The following is a 19582-nucleotide window of genomic DNA, read 5'->3' as shown; positions in this document are numbered from 1 at the left end:
TGCTCAGGCACTAAGTAAAAGGAGATGCTTCATATTGCTTGACTAATTTTAAAAACTAAGATATAAATGCAGACGCTCCCTCGGTGCGCTGCTCTGGTGCGTCGGCTCTTACACAGTGCCTGTCTGCCGTAAGCGTTACAATATACATACCCAACACTGCTTGTACCCATCTGTCATGCAAATAAAACACTTTGAATTGAATTGAATTGAGGGGAGAAGGGGGGAATACTAAAGCCAATACTGGCTCAATGGGCTTTGACGTGCTAATGCGTTGGTTTAACAGTCCGGGTGTGGCAGGCTTCCAATGTCGACTCGATTGGAAGACAATGAACGTATTTTAGCCCTAAATGAATTAATAGCAAACATGGTTTACATAAAATACATTTTTCCAAGAAAGTTTATAATAATACGATCTATAGTTGAAATCTGAGCCTACTTTAAAAATAAAGGAAAAACATTTTCAGAGAGCAATCACGCTGTGTTTATGTAGAAAAAGCGATTAGGTTTATGAGCAATCTATTTACCTATTCGCTTATAACGCTATATAAAATAAAGTTTATTTAGAGATGAATGATCAGTGTCGCAGTTTAAATAATGGGAGTCAGGAAACTAACACACAGCGCCACCGGATTTAATAACACAATAAAAACGCTATAAAATAATGTGACTAGGCACAGAAAACGTTTACAGCACGGTACAATAATAAATACTGACCATGACTTTAGAAGCATAAATTACCTTACACTCAATTTAAACACAAGCTGTCTTTCTGTATGAACATCTAAGCTGGTTCATACAGAAAATGTAGAAATGCATTAGCCTGATTATGAATAAAAAACACATAATTAAACACGCGTTTGCGATTTAAATCAGAACACGATTTAAATCAGTATAAATGTTTATATTGTAACGCATACTGTCCAGCCTCCATTTCTCTATAAAAATTTACTCTGTTGCACACACACACACAATAGAAGCAGGAACCGCTGTCAGAAGGGAAGATATGTTCAAAATATCGCAAATATCGATCATGTTGCGATATTTTGAAATATAAAAGTCAATTGATTGTCCATAATATCGCTATTCTATTTTTTCGAAGAAATGTTTATTAAAAGAAAAGTCCAGCACCAGCTGGATTCGAACACACAACCTACCAGTTGGTAGTCACACACCTAGACCAGTAGGCTACAAGACAGCTTGCATGAACAGGCAGGCGAAACAGCCCTACACAGCCCTGTCGCAGCACACGAATACCATTATTAAATTCTTTACATACACGATTCCCTATTATATTAGCAGAAAAGCTTAAAACTACCACTTTTTCACACGCTATTTCACATGCCAGTTAAATACTTCGATGCTTAAAATCGTTAGGGAGAAATGGAATACCGGTGTGTATTTTTCCTTTAAAGTGCCGATTCCTGGAATCTGACGGGCTGACACCCCTCTGAAGTGGTTCCATAAAATCTGGTATACGGAAAAGAAAGCGTTGATAAATACAAGTGTCTTTTAATACACTCTTTGCTGTGCTCTTGAGGATCCTTGTGATATTTTAAGCTCTAGTTGAATGATAGGTGTCGCATTTTAAATCATTTTCGTAGTTAGAAATTATGAAACGCCCTGTTAAAAGCAAGGAAGTTTTTATGCCCGTTGAAGTAAAACAAAATGCCTGACAAAGTATGGCTTGGACAGATTCCAAGTGCTTGTACAAATGTGCTAAAGAAATTATACTTTGAGTATACAGCTTTCCAAAGTCATCCATTATTAATACTATTAGTAATATCTTCAGTAAAGGCTTTGATGCATAAATATTTCTGATAAAGGTAGGTTGTGTACTTTTGTCCAACTGAGCAATCTTGCTTTCATAAAATATACCAACATTTTAATGACTGATGATTAACATGCTGTAATACACAGTTCAAAATTAAAGGCTCAAATGCTGTACATGAGAGGTTAAGCTCCCCCTGGCGGTTTTACAAGGCGACGCCGGATAGTTAACCACGTGACACACGTTAACTGCGTGATACCGCGTGATACTGCGACACGTCCACCGGGGTATGCCGCGAAATACCTCACCCATTTTGAATGGCTGCATCTGTATCTTTGCTTTCTAAAAGTGTGCCCGAGATGACCGTTAAGTCTAAACGGTAATCGCAGACGTCACTTTGAGCACTTGGTGTTTTATAGTACAAATCATCACACGCTGCTCTACATGGGAGTGTCTTCAATATCGTTGAGAACCAAACCTTTTGCTTTCCGAGGCAAATGAATCAGTGAAACGAAAATCAAACACATGTACACACTCGCGTCCTAGCGTGAAAGAAAAATCTACACCCACTTTTTAACCCTGAAAATGATTCAGGAAGTACAGCAAAGTTCTAAAACCAGCGAATGCATCTGCATACATAAAATGTCAATTTTTCAAAAGTAAAATCTTCAGCTTTGAAAGATTGTCATCCATATATTTTCGTTTTTCTCTTTTTTTACATAACACGCTTTCGAGAAACAAACTGTCTTGTAATTAAGGCTGCATTAGAAAATGTGTATCTTGGTTTGCTAAGTTAAAATCGGCACATCCCAGTGGGCAAAAGATGTAGAATATACGACTGTCAAACACATACCTTAGATGTGTAAATGTGCTCCGTAACTGGTCTAGAATGAAATTCTAATATACGTATGTTGTGGGAAATCCTTCATCCAAGGAGCAGGACACAGTCTTTGTGGATTCAGTTGTTTTATTGAGCTCAATAATGACATCAACGCGCGTTGGGTCTGCCCCGCAGAACAGACAACACTGGGTTTCCCAGCTCTTATATACAGTGTGATCTCAGGAAGATGTTTTGTTTTACTGCTTCATGTGTATTCGTCTTGCCCTTTTGATATGTAGCATGAGTTGACCAGTTGGTCCTGTCCCGAGTCCTGTCCTTTGATATGTAGCATGAGTAGACCAGTTAAGTCCTGTCCTTTGATGTGTAGCTGTCCTTTGATATGTAGCATGAGTTGATCAGTTAAGTCCTGTCCTTTGATATGTAGCATGAGTTGACCAGTTTGTCCTGTCCCAAGTCCTCTCTTTTGATGTGTAGCTGTCTTTGTTGGAGCTGCTTAAGATATGCTAAGACAGCCGACACATTACACAACGTGCTTGATTTAATACCGTAGTGTCGAATACAGATAAATTATATATATATATTTTCCATCAATAATATATATATAAGTGTTTTATGTTCCACTTCACGTATATCATTATCCGTCAATTAGACATCTATGATTATATGTTTATTATACATAAATGGTTGGAGTTCTATTATACGGATGAATTTAGAGGACTATTATACATATATAGTTTAAGGTATATTATACATCAAAGAAAGATTTTTATAGGTGTAGAAACTAGTAAATAAAGACAATGATTTGTTTTAGAAATTTATTCTTAAAATATACAATTATTCACACCTGAAAAATATGTAGTTCAAATTATACATTATATACAATATTGTAATCAACAAATGTCTCATCATCATAAAAAACACAACTAGTAAACTTCAGTTACAAATTCTAGTAACATGGCAATATATATATATAGTAATGACAAACAAACTAATTATATGAACACGCTAATATTTAACTCAAAACCACATTTCGATTCAAATATAAATTTTAAAATTTACAACTTCTTTATTTCCACAAAAATATTATTAATGTAGCACAAACGCTACTTTCTAATAAAGACAGAAAGAAACTGTTTGTTTTGTGTCTCATGGTGATCCTCCTCTCGATACTAATGCAATGTTTAATATGATCCCTCGAGAAACAAAAAGGAGTCAATTTCCGCCTGGAATGATTGATGCCCCATCAAACATTTTGTAATATCCCTGGAAGTTTATACAGTAGAATCCTGGTTCGTGGCTTAAATTCAAGGTAAACAAGACTAAGGAAACGAGTTGGAAACTTGATGTCGAAGTGAGATTTAAATCATCCGGAACATTTCACTTCATTGGGTAGTATGTGCCTGAGAGCAATCTCTGACATCTCTTCGGTAGCTAAGTTGGTATAGCGGAGGAGTATAGTGGAATCAGCAAGGAATCCTTAGATCGCTGGCTCGATGGAAAGTGCTTTTTGTGTACTTTAACCAAAGCGTTAAAATAGCGAATCTGTTTCATTCAGACATTGATCAAAAGCTCAATAAACGACGAAGTAGAGGTTCCTGTTCCGAATTCAGCCCACGTCTGATTGTCTTGTTTTGGCTAAGATCTGATCTTTGAATTAAGGGACTACACTGTCTGCTTTGAAATTCAAAAATACATACAAATGTCAAGTTTTTTGTAGATATAAAGGTGTTCTCTGTTTTCAAATGATAGGTACTTAATTGGCATAATGGTTTGGTATTGATTTTGTATCGTTGTATTATAAAGTTTGTGCTTTCTGTGTTTTTATCGTAATGTGAACTTATTTTTTAAACAAATGCTTACAAAGGCAAACACGACACACATCTGTTTATACCAGCGGTGAATTGTACATTTTTATTAAGTACAAGCTACTGTGCACTTCTGGGAGTATAACAGGTTCGATATAAAGTGGCAAAAATATAAAAGGGGAAAATACCCCACACTGCGTGTAAAGCCCTCGTTGTGACTGTTTTAGATAAAAACGGCGTACTGTGCACGAAATGTTGCAGAAACACAATCTGATATTTTGATACAGGTAGGCCAGTGCTTCCAAAGCATGCAGGTGTAGAACAGGACTTAATGCATTTTTATACAAAAATTTGTATTCTATATTCTGGTCACTTGCAGATTAGAATGGCTTATGTTTAGCAATAATATTATTTATGGTACCTGAAAGTTTCAGATTGTTGCACAAAGCTAAGGTATGCGTATACGTGATCTGACAACTGGAATCAATTTCCTGTCGTTAAACTCTGTTTATTTTTAAGTTGAGGCTCAGGATCCAAATTTTCAGTTCTGATTTTTTAAAGTGATATCTTTCCTTCCTGTCGTGGAAGTCACACGATGTGAGCAATTGTTTTTTTTACGTTGCGATCCAAAGAGCCTCAGACGCACAGTCTAACAATAACCAAACCAGAATGGATTCTGCTGGGAGCCGGGCTGAGCTCATTCTCACTCCCTGTGCTGAAAACAGAATTATTTCTTCCCCGAACATCGTCTACAGATCACTTGTGCGCTTTTAACCTTCTCGCAGCTACGGGCGAGACTGACGCTCATGATATGAAGGCACCCACAGGAACACATTCTCTAACTCTCACAATCGCGACAGACTTCGCTTTTTAAAAAAAAAGTAGATATAGCACTGAAAAAAGCATTAGCTTTATCAGTTTTTACATTAATCTATTTTGAATCAAAGTTTGATTTTTTTATTGCATTTTACATTATAATTATAATAATCATTATTGCTTACACTTATATAGCGCTGTTCTGGATACTCCACTCAATGCGCTTTACAGGTAATGGGGACTCCCCTCCACCACCACCATTCTCCTGAATGATCACAGAGAGTCAGGACCTCGGTTTTACGTCTCAGCCGAAGGACGGCACCTATTTACAGTTTAGCGTCCCCGTCATTGTACTGGGGTATTAGGACCCGCATGGACCGCAGGGTGTGCGCCCAGCGACAAAAAACAAATGTGTGTCGGGCTTGGCTGCGAGCAGGACAATGACGTCACGGGGACAAAGTAGAGGAAATCAAAACGGTTCTATAAAAGACCTGTGTCAGCTGTTGGTTTTCACTCTGGACTCTAAATCCTCCGATCTGATTTTAAATCTCTCTAATACCTGAGCTGCAGCTTCTTCCGAGTATTTATTTGTATACTTATTATGTGTAAGTGTATAGATGAAACCTTTCATATATTGTTCAGTTTAAATCAAAATGCTTTACTAATACAAGAGGGAAGTATAGTATGAAGGATGTGACAAATGTATGATTTCTTGGAACAAAACCGTTTTTATTTGCATTCGAAATGAAGCGGAATTTTAGCACGACACACAAACCCTTTGTCTTTTTTAGAGAGTGATTTTTAAACAGACAAAAATGTAGAAAACGTGTTTTTTTAGCCCTGCAATAGCAGGGTCAGTGACGTAATGAATAACGCGTCAGGCCTCGCGTCAGAAAATTATAGGTTCGACTGCCGTCTGGCTTGTTGAGTTTATACCACTTACATTCTTTTATATAAATGAACTGCACCTGAAAGCTATAGAAAACACTTTGGGTAAGTTGTCTGCAGCCTCATGCGAATTTCGACAACTTACCCAAAACACTGTACTGTCTGGAGTTCAGCTCCAGCTCTGAACTCAATTGCAATGAAAAACCATGTGTAACAAAACTGGAGAACAGCTGAACTTGTGCTCAGTTCGGTGATGAGGGTTCAGAACTGCCCTTGTTGTAATTAGCACGAACTGCACAGGCTCTGAATCAGACCATGTCAATTAGTCTGATCAGTATAGGACACGTTAATGTAGAATTATTAATAGGTTTATTAGTTAGTTAGTTCAGGTTTACCCACCTGAACTAATGTAGAATTATTACTTGGTCTGTCTCTTGTTTGTATATAAATGAATGTCTCTGACAACTTAATGTTAGTTTTACGAGTTAGTCAGGCGTTGACATAAGCACGAGTATACGAAATGTCTCACTCCTGATTCAACTCATGTTCTATAGGAGATTGGCGATTCCTCCTGTTTCTCGTACAACCATATCAGAACAGAAGCCCGTGTCACCCAGCTGTGATTCAAGATCGACTTGCATCTTTATCCCTTTTTTGTTCGTGATCATTATTTTCTTTAGTAATGATCAATATTAAACTTTTTCGAAATGAAATGACAATAATCAAACATGCAGGCAGATTTTTGAAAAGTATTCGGAATTGACAGGGTGCCCCTTTGGAACAGTCGTTAGAAAATGTGAGAAAATGAAAGTTATGTAAGCTCTCACACAAAGCATTGAAGATTGGAATCTGAGTGTAAAAAAGCTACCCGTCTCCCAATGATAGGCAGGGATACACACCATGACTCGAATAGACTCAGCGAACTTTAACACCTATGATATTACGAGTGCTTTGCACGTGTCGAATTTCAAGAAGGAACTACTACAACAGTTGTGGACATAATTCATTACCACCGGCAAAGTCCAATGCCGGCAACTTCTGAGAAAATAATGTTCACTCATGGAATTTGGTCTTTGAACGGCTGGCGGGAAAATTCATTTATACTCCTGTTGCACCCTCAGCTGAAACATGTTAAAATAACAACGCAGATTTGTTGGAGAACCTGACAAGAATTATTGGGTTAGCACTGTATATATTCTGGTATATTTACTTTAATTTTAATATAAATGTCAACATGCATGCTGTATAATCTATTGTAATTTTAAAATATGTTAGCTGAGGATGCGAGGGGGGCTATTATACCTTGTGAAACACGCAAGGAACTGTAAAAAAGGCTGGTATTTGAATAAAATTGGCGATCACAAGAAAACCACAATTTATGTGGTATTATCATCAATATCCTTCAAAATCTATGTTCAAATGAAGGATTTAAAGAAACTATGAAAAAAGCAACAGTAATAGCAGAAGATTTTGATTTTTGCTCTTCAAGTCAGTAGATCGACATAGAGTTGCACCCCTACAAACAGCACAAAGGATGAAACCCACCTCTTTCGTTATTGCTGTTTGTGCCAGTGAAAGTAGCATTTGTGCTATTGAAAGCATCTCAGAAGATGAAGGTGCAGTCACTTCCACATGTCATGATATCATTAGATCCAACGACAAGAGCTGAAGCCCCCGGCATTTTCCAAGCCAGCAATGTGAGTAAGATGAACATGGAGGAAGGTATAGTGGCCGAGCGGTCTAAGGCGCTGGATTTTAGGCTCCAGTCTCTCTGGGGGCGTGGGTTCGAATCCCACTGCTGCCAAATGTTAGTGTTTTAAGACCTGCAATACGATCAGTAAAAGCGCTTTTTGTTAGGCTGCAGGAGGTGTTTAGAGATAGACTTTCTAAAAGACAGGCTTAACATCAAGGCAGAAAAAATATTTTGTTTTCTCAACAGAAATTCTCTTTGGCACGTTCAGCTTTATGTAGGGAACAACATCTGCCGGTTCACTTTTGAGGCAGTACACATGATAGTGTACCGGCAAGTACATTTAATATTGGCGGTGGTGGTGAGCTGCTTTTGTCTGTGAAACTCTTAATTCTTCACGCCGAATCATTGGCAGGGGTAATAGCTTATCTTTGAACATAGCGCTCCATCAGAAATACTTTGTTCGTGCTCAAAAGAGATCAGAGGATTAACTTCATGAATTCACATAGCATACCTTACAGGAAAAAATTAAAAGGGGAATTGATTGTGCTTCCTGATGTTGTTCCTGTGGTTTCTTTGGATACAGAGGTGAATGTTCTTTGACGTTCTGCTAGAGTATCCACTGGGTGGGCTTTATCAATCAGCTCGGATAGGTCATCAGTGCTCCGTCTCCGGAAAATAATCAGCACTGTTGTTTTTTCCTGTGCTGTCTTTCAAAACATATAAGATCACGAGTTTACAGATTTCTCCAAATAACAACTATACATTTTAACCCAGCGGTTAGCATTCCTTCAATCCAATAGTTTTACTCCTGGTAAAAAGCAGCGAAATATATAGAGAAATGATATTCAAATATTTCAACATTCTTTTTGGATTACCTGTATGGATATATCGCTCAGAATTCCTAATATGATTTTGAGTTCAGTTTTGCTTTAATACTTTCAGTCTTTTATTGACCTTGCTGAAGCAGAGAAGTGACATAATCACAAATGCGACCTACCTGTGCTGCTGTTTTTGGTTAATAATTATTAAAAAAACAGCTCTTGCATTAAGAGCAAGAGCAACCAACATGCTCGCTGGTTGTGTTTGGTATTTTTCAGGGTGCTCTTCCTCAGCTGCAAAGTTATTTGGCGAGCAAAAACCTCTGAGAAGGAGTCTGAATCCGTCAACAACACAGGAATTCTAAGATCGCACTGCCATCTTGTGTACAGAGATCTGCTTTTTCCTTATAGAGTTTTTTGGTATTTAAGAACACGTATCCTACCTTGAATGCTAGTTTGAAAAGATATGTTACCGGATCACAGATTTTCTTGAAAAGATTTGGGGATGCACTTACCGGGATTCAAACCCGACTCGATTATTTAGAAGGCACCTATACCACCAATGCACTTCTGAGAAACACCGGCACATTTCCGCAATCCTCCCTCTCACCTACAAAGTTATGAAGAGACAGACGTCCAATGAAAACTAATTTGATTCACTCAAGGCTCCGCTCTTTTATTGTGATGTCATTGTAATTAATGTTAGCTGTGATAAGGTGTTGTTTCTGTCTCTTAAAGTTTTAGTCTGCTCCTTTCTTCCTGGTTTAGAAATAACATGTTTCATGATTGTTTACAAACACCACTATCAATTATTTGTCCAGCTCTAATGCCTGTGTGCGTTGACAAGGCATCTCCAAAGGACATATTAAATAACATGATCCTTCCTGTTACCATTCCTGTGGTTGGAGCGTTGTTTCACCCTTTTTCGTTCTTCTACAATATTTGCAGACAGGACTTTATCACTCGAGTTGTACAAAACAAGTCGGTCCATGAAAATCATCTGTACTGCTGTTGTTCTATGCGTAGTTTAATCAAGGTAGTCGAGTGAGGAGGTAAAAAAGCACTCCCCGTCGATAAATCAATCATCGTCGCCCGTGTGTCTGGATATAAAAATAACAGATTAATTTCAACCAATCTCTGGAAGCTTCGATGTGGTTATTTTTCCTTCCTTATTTCTTCATTCCTATGAATTTACTCTGTAGTAGAGGAAACACAAAAGTGGGAAACTGCAGGCATCCTTCGTTAGTGGTGGATTGTGTTCAGAGAGCATCAGCACATCTCAGTTCCGTTAATAAGTCTTTTGGGGATATACCTCAGTGGTAGAGCGCATGCTTTGCATGTATGAGGTCCCAGCATCTCCAGGTGCTTTATATTTCTGTGCTCACATTGCAATCTTCTGTTGAATGTGAACTCTTTGCTCATGTTCATAGAGAGCCAAGTTCACACACATTTAAACTCAGGCACACTCGAAGTGCTACGGTGTTGCTCTGCTGTTTTAAATGTACCTCTAAAGCATTTAGTTCTGTTAACTACCAAATGATTTAAACTAATTTTATTAGTCTTCAGACGTGTCGTGGCTGTTGAAGAAGACACCTTTTGAATCTCACCCGGGATTTCTTGAGAGATCATTCAGTGAGCGAGTCCTCCCTCTGGACTCCACACTGAGCTGAAAGCTGCGCGAATTCCATTGTACAACCGAGAAAAAAACTGATAGACCAAACAACGACATTTGATGATTACAAGAAATTCAAGAAACACAACAGTCCGAACACAGGTTTGAATCCCGAACGCTTAATTTAAAAGACAAAGCGAAGGATACGACCTGTAAACTCTCTTCGTGTCTTACAGTTTATGATATAAAAAAATCTTACTTTCAGAATAATTTCTTGCTGCTGATAGACTTTTTATTGAATTTTAACAAAATGTTTTTTAATTTTTAACAAAAAAGTGTGCACACTTATAGAACCAAGGCATTGAAAGTTTTTTAATTATTGTTCCAAAAAATGTTCCATTTGTTTTCTTTCTTAATGTTTTTGATTAAAAGATCTTATTAAATGCGAAAAAATCTGAATGTGATAAAAGGTCAAAATGCTATTGAAAAAATCAGTAATGTGAGGAAAGATGAATTGTGGGAGCCCCTTACCTCCCCATGTCATGCTGTATTTCTCACTCATTCTACTGGGAGTGGTGCCGTCGCTTCTGGATAAAGTCTGTCAGTAGACATTCCAGACGGGTCAGGTACTGTATGACTGCGCTTCGGCACAAGAAGAGACTTGAGAGGATCACGACAGTGTCATTCACCGTCCAGAGCCTGGATAGCTCAGTCGGTAAAGCATCAGACTTTTAATCTGAGGGTCCAGGGTTCAAGTCCCTGTTCGGGCGTTTGTGTTTTCCTTAAGTGTACTGTGAATTTAATTATAAATCGTATTTTATCTTCCACTCTTCTAGCTGTACTGTCGATATTTTAAAAGTTAATCACTTGTATTTTCTTTAGTGTTTCCTTTCACAAACCGAAAATGTTCAAGACTATTTTGTCACCACACTCCACGTAGATAATCACAGGAAAAGAAAAGGAAACGCAGTGAGGAGCTCACACAGTGAGTACTCTTGAATACAACAAGAGGAAAGGCACACTGTACATCTGTGGAACATCACGGCCGAGTTTACAGTGACGGCTTCTATTTCCACTGATGAATGAGACAGATTCATGAGGAGATCCTACGCACAACTAAGCGAACACATCGCTATTTCGGTCTGATGTAGAGGCTCCATTTGTGTCAGCAGTACTATAAATGTAAGTCTTATACACTTTCAGGGGCTGCATCTGTAGCGCTTCATCTAAGAAGACTGTTTTACTTTACCACACGGTTATATTCACCCACCCAATTTATTCTCAGAATACCCAATGGCTCAATAACCCTGTTTTCCCCTGGGAACCACCAGTGTACAGTCCCATTCCATTCAAAAATATAACAAATATATTAAATTAATATATTCAATGAACAAATATATTCAATGAGCAATGTAACACAGAGCTGAAACCGTTTTTCAGGATGGCTGAGTGGTTAAGGTGTTGATCTTAAACCCAATAAGCAAATGTCTATGTGGGTTCAATCCCTGCTCCTGTAATTTGCTTTTGAAGTGACAGAACACTTTGAAGATTACACTATTGAAATATGTATTTACTAAATTTCAGTTCTCTTCACTCCCTGGGATAACTGAACTCTCACTATCACATACTTAAGGCTTTACATGCATTAGCTGTGATACAGCTCCTAATAAAGACAGAATGAAACTGTATCAATAATAAATGACATGTTTTAAACAAACGTGTATTGATAAACTTCATTATTAATAAAAGTGGTGTGACGGGAAAGCAAATTAAATATTACAATGATATTCCAAGCAACTGATGTGTGCCGGAACCAAATGTCATCCACTGTGGGCTTTGTAAATTGTTTAAAAATTGTAAGTGAAGTTGAGATAATTAACAATTTGTTGAATCCTGCAGTTACAGATTAAAATGTGAGAAGATTTTCTCTGGGTTTATCTCTGTCCGAGTGCCTGATGTGAATATGCTGAACGCAGTGTCTTTGATTTATGTACTCAAACAACCAAAGAATCCCATTCTTGTCATCCTATGGTTTGTCAAACGTGATTTTTTCAAAGTGGGTGCGATTTCGTTTAGTCTTTCGCTCTTGTACTAGAGCAGTAATGTTTCTAGACACGCATGAGCATGGTATAGCAGGCTGACAGCAGGAACACATGGCCCACAAGCAGTGACAGTATCAGAGGTGTCTGCAGTGTGTTGGTTTGTGAGCAGCGATAAAATAAAATGCCGAGGAAGCAGGTGTGCCTGCATTAATAAAGCTCCATCGAGCGGAAAAAGTAACAGAAGAACCAAACTAAATCCAACAGAAAGTTTCTGCAGCTGAAATCACAGGCAAAACCACCGCAGGCTTGAATTCACAACCTCAGCATGACTCCACTACGTACTGCTATATAAGTATGATATACTGACCAACTGTGCCACTGGAGCTGCACAATGGGTTTGTTACATGTCTTAGATGTATTTATTGGAAGGTTGCAGAAATCATAAATCACTGATTTCATTATCTGCATGTTTAATATCCAGGAGAGAGAACTCCTTCAGGTTCTACAGCTCATAAGTGCACTTTAAGAAATCTGCTTTTGTGAGATGGATCTCCGAGGTGCAGCTTTTTTCTTATTACTAAAGATACCTCTACATTGTAAACTATTTGAAGACCTAGAAAAAGGAACATGGCGTTAGTTGAAATAAGCACTGAATGGGTTAAAACCCACGCTCTTTGAATTGCTAAAGCGATGCCTTGAGGAGAATAAATCAACATACTGTATTCACACAGGTCACTCGGCCACGGACAAGAACGATCAGCTACCACCACTATTATTATCATTATTATTATTATTATTCAACCATTTGGGGAACAATACAGTTGAACAATCCCACTGTTCTTATGGCAAGAAAAATAACATGAGACCACTGTAAGAGGACGAGTGTTGTAATTGTTTGAACAATTGATTTCTATTTTTCCCTCTTATGGGCGACCCTGTGGTATTTCTTTTTCTCTTCGTTGTTGTGCACGGGCTAGTTCTGCAGCGATATTTGCCGCAGAAATTTCTGCGCAGCTCCGTATTAAATCTGTTCTCAACTGCAATGGACAGAAGACGACTCCAGTAGATAGCTGTGTAGTTCTGTAGGACCACACACAACACAGTGATAGTGCGGCTCTTAGTGGACTGGTACACAGACCACATGAGAGGCAAGCAAAACGCTTTTAAAATTCCAAAGGCTCACCAAGTCAGAGGAACAGCAATGAACTGAAAAGATCTGTTACAGACGTCTATGTCAACCTCTTTAGAGCTATAAATGCCATTTGTTTAATTTATCTGTAGATTAACACTCCCAAGTAACAGCACTTTACAGTATATTAATGTTAATTCCGCTGGTGGACATTAGCTGGTGTTTTTTGTAACAATTTGTTTGCTCTGCTGTAAGGAATAATAATAATAACATCACTTTATTAACCCTTTACAATTTATTGCATTAGGAATGATCATTTTGCATACCCCAGCTTGCTCTCCATGAGACACACAGATAAGGAGAGAGCCTGGGGTCAGAGCACAGGATCTGCCATTGAATGGTGCTGTAGCGGCGAGGCTTATTAATAAGAAAGAATTAAGTGTTCTGAGCCTTCCCAAATGAGGCCTCATTTCTCTGTTCATCTCTGTGGTGCAGCCACAGAGAAACTATTCATGCAGGCTGATTTAGGGTTCCTTTGATAAGGACAGCTCCCAAAGGGTGATGCACTTAGCTAAGCCTGGCTATCATGATCAATGGTCATCCATTGGCACCTATCCGTCTAGGGAGTGCCAGATGGACATCTGGACTGCATTCCTAAGTGTCAGGAGTAAGTGACTCATATATCACCTTGATCAACCAATCAGGGACTGGTAGGGCCGAGTAACCCACGTGGGACTCTGATGCCCATGGAACTTTCAGCCAATCAACGAGCTGAAGTTCCTCCAGGTAAAAACAGGCAACACAGAGAGCCTGAGAGATTCAGAAGGGAAGATTCAGTGAGATTCAGTGGACAATTCAAAGGAGAATTCCAGGGCAGGACGGCCCAGGAGCAGAAGGCTCCCAAGGGTAGGACATTCTCGCAGCGCGCCTCCTGACCATCCTGAGACTCAGCCCGGACAACCACGGAACGGCCAGTGTGTCCAAGTGCCAGAACTTTCCTTTGTTCTAAGAGTCTAGAGTGGAGGTTGCCAGAGAGTAACCAGCAGCAGGCCTCGTGAACAGGTCGGAACTGTGGACAGCTGAATCACTATTCAGAACTAGCTCTTCATCAGGAACGAACCGGTCCTCTTCCTGACTTGCTGGGACCCACAGTCATCTTTTCTCCTGTGCACAAACTTTGCTAGTTAAAGCCAACACTAACTAGCCGGTCAGTGAGCATCAGCAGCGCACCGTCACAAGCCGCACAGCACAGCCTGGCACCGAGCCAGAGAGCGCGGATTGGACAGCAACAGCCTGCAACTGTTTCTTTGTGCCCGCAGGAGATCTGAATCCCCAGAGATTGGATGAGTATTCAACTTCAATGCATTACAGCTCGAGAATTCAATTGTTATCCCAACCAGTTGATATCAATTTAATTCCTAAGAGTTATGTACTTGTTTTGAGTATCTAATGTAGAAGTTGTAACCAAGTTCACTTTACGAAACGGTCTTAATGAATGATATACTGAACGTATGTCCTCTTGATATATGTAACTCTTTGTAACTGACTGAATATATACCTTTTGTATTCTGATAACCCTCTCGATAAGATCTGTTAGGTTTATATGCATATTCTATGTATTAATAAATGTATCCTCGTGTATTAGTACCTGTGTGCGTTGTTTGAGTTAGGTCGCATGGTTGGACTCTAAAGCCATCAAAAGAATCAACTTTGTGATTTACTGCTACAATTAATAATTGTCTCAGTAAATGCCCAAACCCTACATAACTGGTGCCTTCAGAGAGCCACTACATTACATTTTGGCTATGGCAACGTTACATATTTGGCGTCCCTGAGCTGGGTTTCTTACATATTCGGCGTCCCTGAATGGCTATGAAACATTACATTGCCCTGGAGCAGTTGGGGTTAAGGGCCTTGCTCAGAAGCCCAGTGGAGTAGGATTCCAACCACAGGCGCAGATCCTTAGCCACAGAGCCACTGCTCCACCCCAAGTATGTAAAGTAAAGTATTGTTGTAACAGAAGAAATAAGGTTCTTGATCCCGAGATGAAGTAAAACAGATGAGTTTATTGCATGCAAGGAACAATAAAGCCGAAGTCTTGTTTCCCGCAAGAAACAACAAAACCGAAGTATTGTTCCCCGTACTGTTACAAACTTTTGGGTTATATAGTGTCTTCTTCTCCGTTTCTGACGTCACTCGGTCTGATGGTAAAGAGGGGGGTTCATGGTATTTGGCCAGTTTACGATGTTCTGGACAAATGGTCAGTTTAAGATTACACCCAGGGGGGTTCCTAGCTTGCATCTGCAATCCTTATCAGTTAACCCCCTTTCCTGCCATAAACCCCAGCTTGTGACTTAGAAGTCTAAACCTCATACAGAAAGGATTAAATTCAAACCCCCATCTTCACATCTTTCTTCAGTATAGTAAAGAATATACAGTATATAAAGCACGCAAACTTAAATGTTCAAAGTTTTCAGGCTCTTTACCATTTTCCTTCACATATGGAAAAAGTTCGATGTGTTCTTGTCACGTTTCTCCAAGTAAATAATCTACACAAGAGCGCATGTAACAGTACAGGACATACAGTGAGGAATTCGCGCAGCTTTCAGCTCAGTGCAGAGTCCAGAGGGAGGAATCGCTCGCTGAACGATTTTTCAGGAAATATCGGTTGAGATTCAACAGGTGCTTCTTCAACAGCTACGACAAGTTGGAAGACTCATTGAAGTCTGAAGAGATCAGCCTCTGTGACAGAGTGTCCAGTGACACTAACTAACTGTCCTACTGTTCTCTGCTAACGTAGGGTGAATGTTGATTTAGGTGAATGTAAGGTTTCTTTCTTGTAAAATATTTTCGAGCGTATTTTTGCTGCTGAAAATTAATCTTGTGTATTTGAATGAATTCTGATATTGTCACCTAATTCTATACATTGTTTCATCAGACTAGAACATTTAGAGGAGCTCAATTGCATTAATTAATTGCATAGTGATATTATTTCTTGCCGTTTAAATACTTCAGTCAAAACTGTAGAGAAGTTGCTCCTGTTTTCACCATTATAAGAACTGTGATACACCAGTATTATTTACTCTCATAAAACTATTGTAATTGTATTGTTCTGTTCCGTTACAGCCTTGAGTGACACAAATCTTCTCCTTTACTGCACTACACTTCTCCAGAGGCCAGTTCAGCACACAAGGATCCTCAGTCAAACAAACACTGCAATCATTTGATAAATGCCATTTCTCATCCTTTCTCTTAGTGTTGGTGCTACTATTGTATGCAAAGGAGGCGACTTGACAATGAAAGGTGTAATCATCTTAAAAAGAGTCTTCATGAAGGTGTGTGTAGGCAAGCTCTTCTCTGGCAATTGACCGGGCTTGTGAAGAAACCAATCTCATTCAACAACCATACAAATTGCACAGCTTAAGGCACATGAAGCACAATTCGTGGGCTAATTGACACAAAACAATGTCACTTCACATTATCCACAAAGCTGTTTTGCTTGTTGACCACCTCTTCCTACATTACAGTGAGCACATACTGTATATTTCAGTATCTTTTATTTACCTTACTATTTTACTGTCCCTTTCACCCATGTGGAGATGTATCCACAGCCAAAACCCCGTGTTTCGCCCTACGTTTGTGCCAGTTTTACAATCGGTGTAGGAGCCTGCCTTACAGAGGTCCAGTGGCACAGTTGGTCAGTGTGTGGTATGCATGTAGCTGTGCACAGTGGAGTTATAATGAGGTTGTGTGTTCAAATTTTCCCTGGAGCATTAAGTCTTTTGAACGTTTTCCACCCATAAAACATTCATTCGCCGTAGTAATTTCACTGTGACTTTGCAGGTAAAATATTCTTAATGAGAATAATATTTCATATGCGATAAATAACTGAACTAGAAAATATTGGAGAGAAATGGCTAGTCACACTATTTGCAGCAGGCACTCAGACAGAGAAATGTCCTGTCATTAAAGAAAATTCATGAAGGAGAGGAGTGACATCATTGCAAAGGCGATATTTTCTGATGTCTGTCTTGGTTAATAATCATTTGCGTGGGAATTACTTCTGTCATTATTACTAATACTGATAAAAACAGAGAACTTACAGCTCTCTGGAAGTTGGCCTGGACTCTAGAAAGTGTTTTTATTTGCAAGCGGCTCTGGAACTCAACACCTGTTGATGGGTCACTTCTGTCAGACACATCAGTGGAACCCAAGCCCACCTACACACACATTCACACACACTGACAGATATACTGTACACCTACACTCTCACACACATTTACACTCACAGACACATCACACATTTATACACACAATAAGACACTCACACACTTACATATATACACTCACAGACTCACAGATACACAAATAGACACTATATACGCACATAGACACCTACTGTACATACACTCTTAGGTACAGACACACTATAACTAACACTAATGCAGATACTGCTAATATTACAACAGTAACACAATCACCAAAACTTACACTATCATTGTTACTAACACTGACAAAAACTACTACTAGACTAATAATACTTATAATAACAGTAATACTCTCATGAAAACTAACATGATGATGATGAGTGTTAATACTCTGACACTAACACTATAAGTATCACTAATATTACATAAATACTAGCATTAAAACTAAAACTATCAGTAATGCTATCATCATTAATACTCACATAGACACTACACACACTGACAGACATGCCCACACATACACTTACAAATATAAAACTACACACTGACAAACACCACACACTCACAGACACAAACCATACACACACATTCTCAGGCATGCATTCACAGAAACAAATAGACACTATGCATACTCATAGACACACACTTATAGACACCAAACACTCAGAGACCCCACACGCTCACACACTAACAGACACAACAAGCTCACAGACACATACCTACACACTCACAGACACACAGCCCACACACACAGACACCACACACTTCCAGACACGCACCCACACACGCACAGATACTACAAACTCACTTACCTACAGATACACTATAACACAAATATAAATACTACTAATACTACAACAGTAACACTATAATTATAATTAATATTAACATGAATATGAACATTAAAACTAAAACAATCAGTAGTGCCACTGTCATTAATACTCACATGAACACTAGCATTAAAACTACCAGTTGTAATCTCAGTAATATTAACATGAAGACACTGATATTAGTATTAGTTGCTGCTCGTTGCTCGTGACGTCACACCGCTCTCTGTGACAAATGCGAGACAGACGCGTGCAGTGACGAGGCGCCTGTCGCCGTGGTTACCATTCTTATGATTTATAAACACTGGAAAAATGCATTTAAACTGTTACATACATTTATGAACTTGAAATATCATTTTCTAGCTCTAGGATACAGTTACCTAAATAATAATATGAATAATCATTGTTTAATTTCGGATTGAACATTATTAACCCTAAACGCACTATGGTAATTGGTCGATACAGTCTTTATTAACTGTTCTCTAGATACTTAAACAGGGTCATGAAAAGAATCAGTACTCACCAATCGGTGAAGTTAATCGATTTTTCTACGGTTCTTCTCCGTGCGCTCCGTGCGCCTCCCGTGCTCTTTCTCTCTCTGATCCCGGTGCTCTGGCTGGTGTCTGTGACATCACAGCGCTTATTCTGACAGAGCAGAGCGCGTCTCCGCTGCTTTTGTGTGTCTTTTTCATGAATGCCAGAGGTACTCGAAATGTTGCAAAAAGAAAAGCGTTTTTTTTTGTTTTGTAAAAAAGTGTGCGCTGATTTTTATTTTATACAGGAAACGCATGCATGTTGAAACACTATTTAAATTCTATAAATAACTGAGAAATAATAAAGCAAGGAAAACATGATATATGTAAAAATACAATTTGATCACATAATTTACTTCATTACCTCTGGTGGTTATATGTTTTTTTTCTGTTGTGTTTTTTTCTCTTGTACATGTTTCTTAATCTTCTGGTTGTAGTTAAATTTGTAAATTCTATACGTTTAATAAAAAAAGTTTTAAAAAATAGCGCATCTCTGCTGGAGGAGACTCCTGGTTTTCATACAAATATAACATCTCCAAAAAACTAAACCGGGCTGTGAAGAGAGACGATTTATAACAGTTGGAGAAGGAGAGCGACAAACC

General features: G+C 38.8%; 1 protein-coding gene and 1 non-coding gene across 2 annotated transcripts in view; both read left to right on the top strand.

Moving 5' to 3' along the window:
* LOC148666183 (antigen WC1.1-like) overlaps nucleotides 1–19582 on the top strand; it is a 648305-nt gene that overhangs the window by 299778 nt on the left and 328945 nt on the right. The window lies entirely within an intron of this gene.
* Nucleotides 10939–11011, top strand: trnak-uuu (transfer RNA lysine (anticodon UUU)). Its single transcript has one exon. It is a non-coding gene; the product is annotated as a tRNA-Lys (tRNA).

Source organism: Lepisosteus platostomus, chromosome 5 (genome assembly GCF_059453375.1).
Source record: "Lepisosteus platostomus isolate fLepPlt1 chromosome 5, fLepPlt1.hap1, whole genome shotgun sequence".
NCBI lineage: Eukaryota > Metazoa > Chordata > Actinopteri > Semionotiformes > Lepisosteidae > Lepisosteus > Lepisosteus platostomus.
Note: the sequence above shows the minus strand (reverse complement) of the source record. Positions and strands in the feature narration are given on the sequence as shown.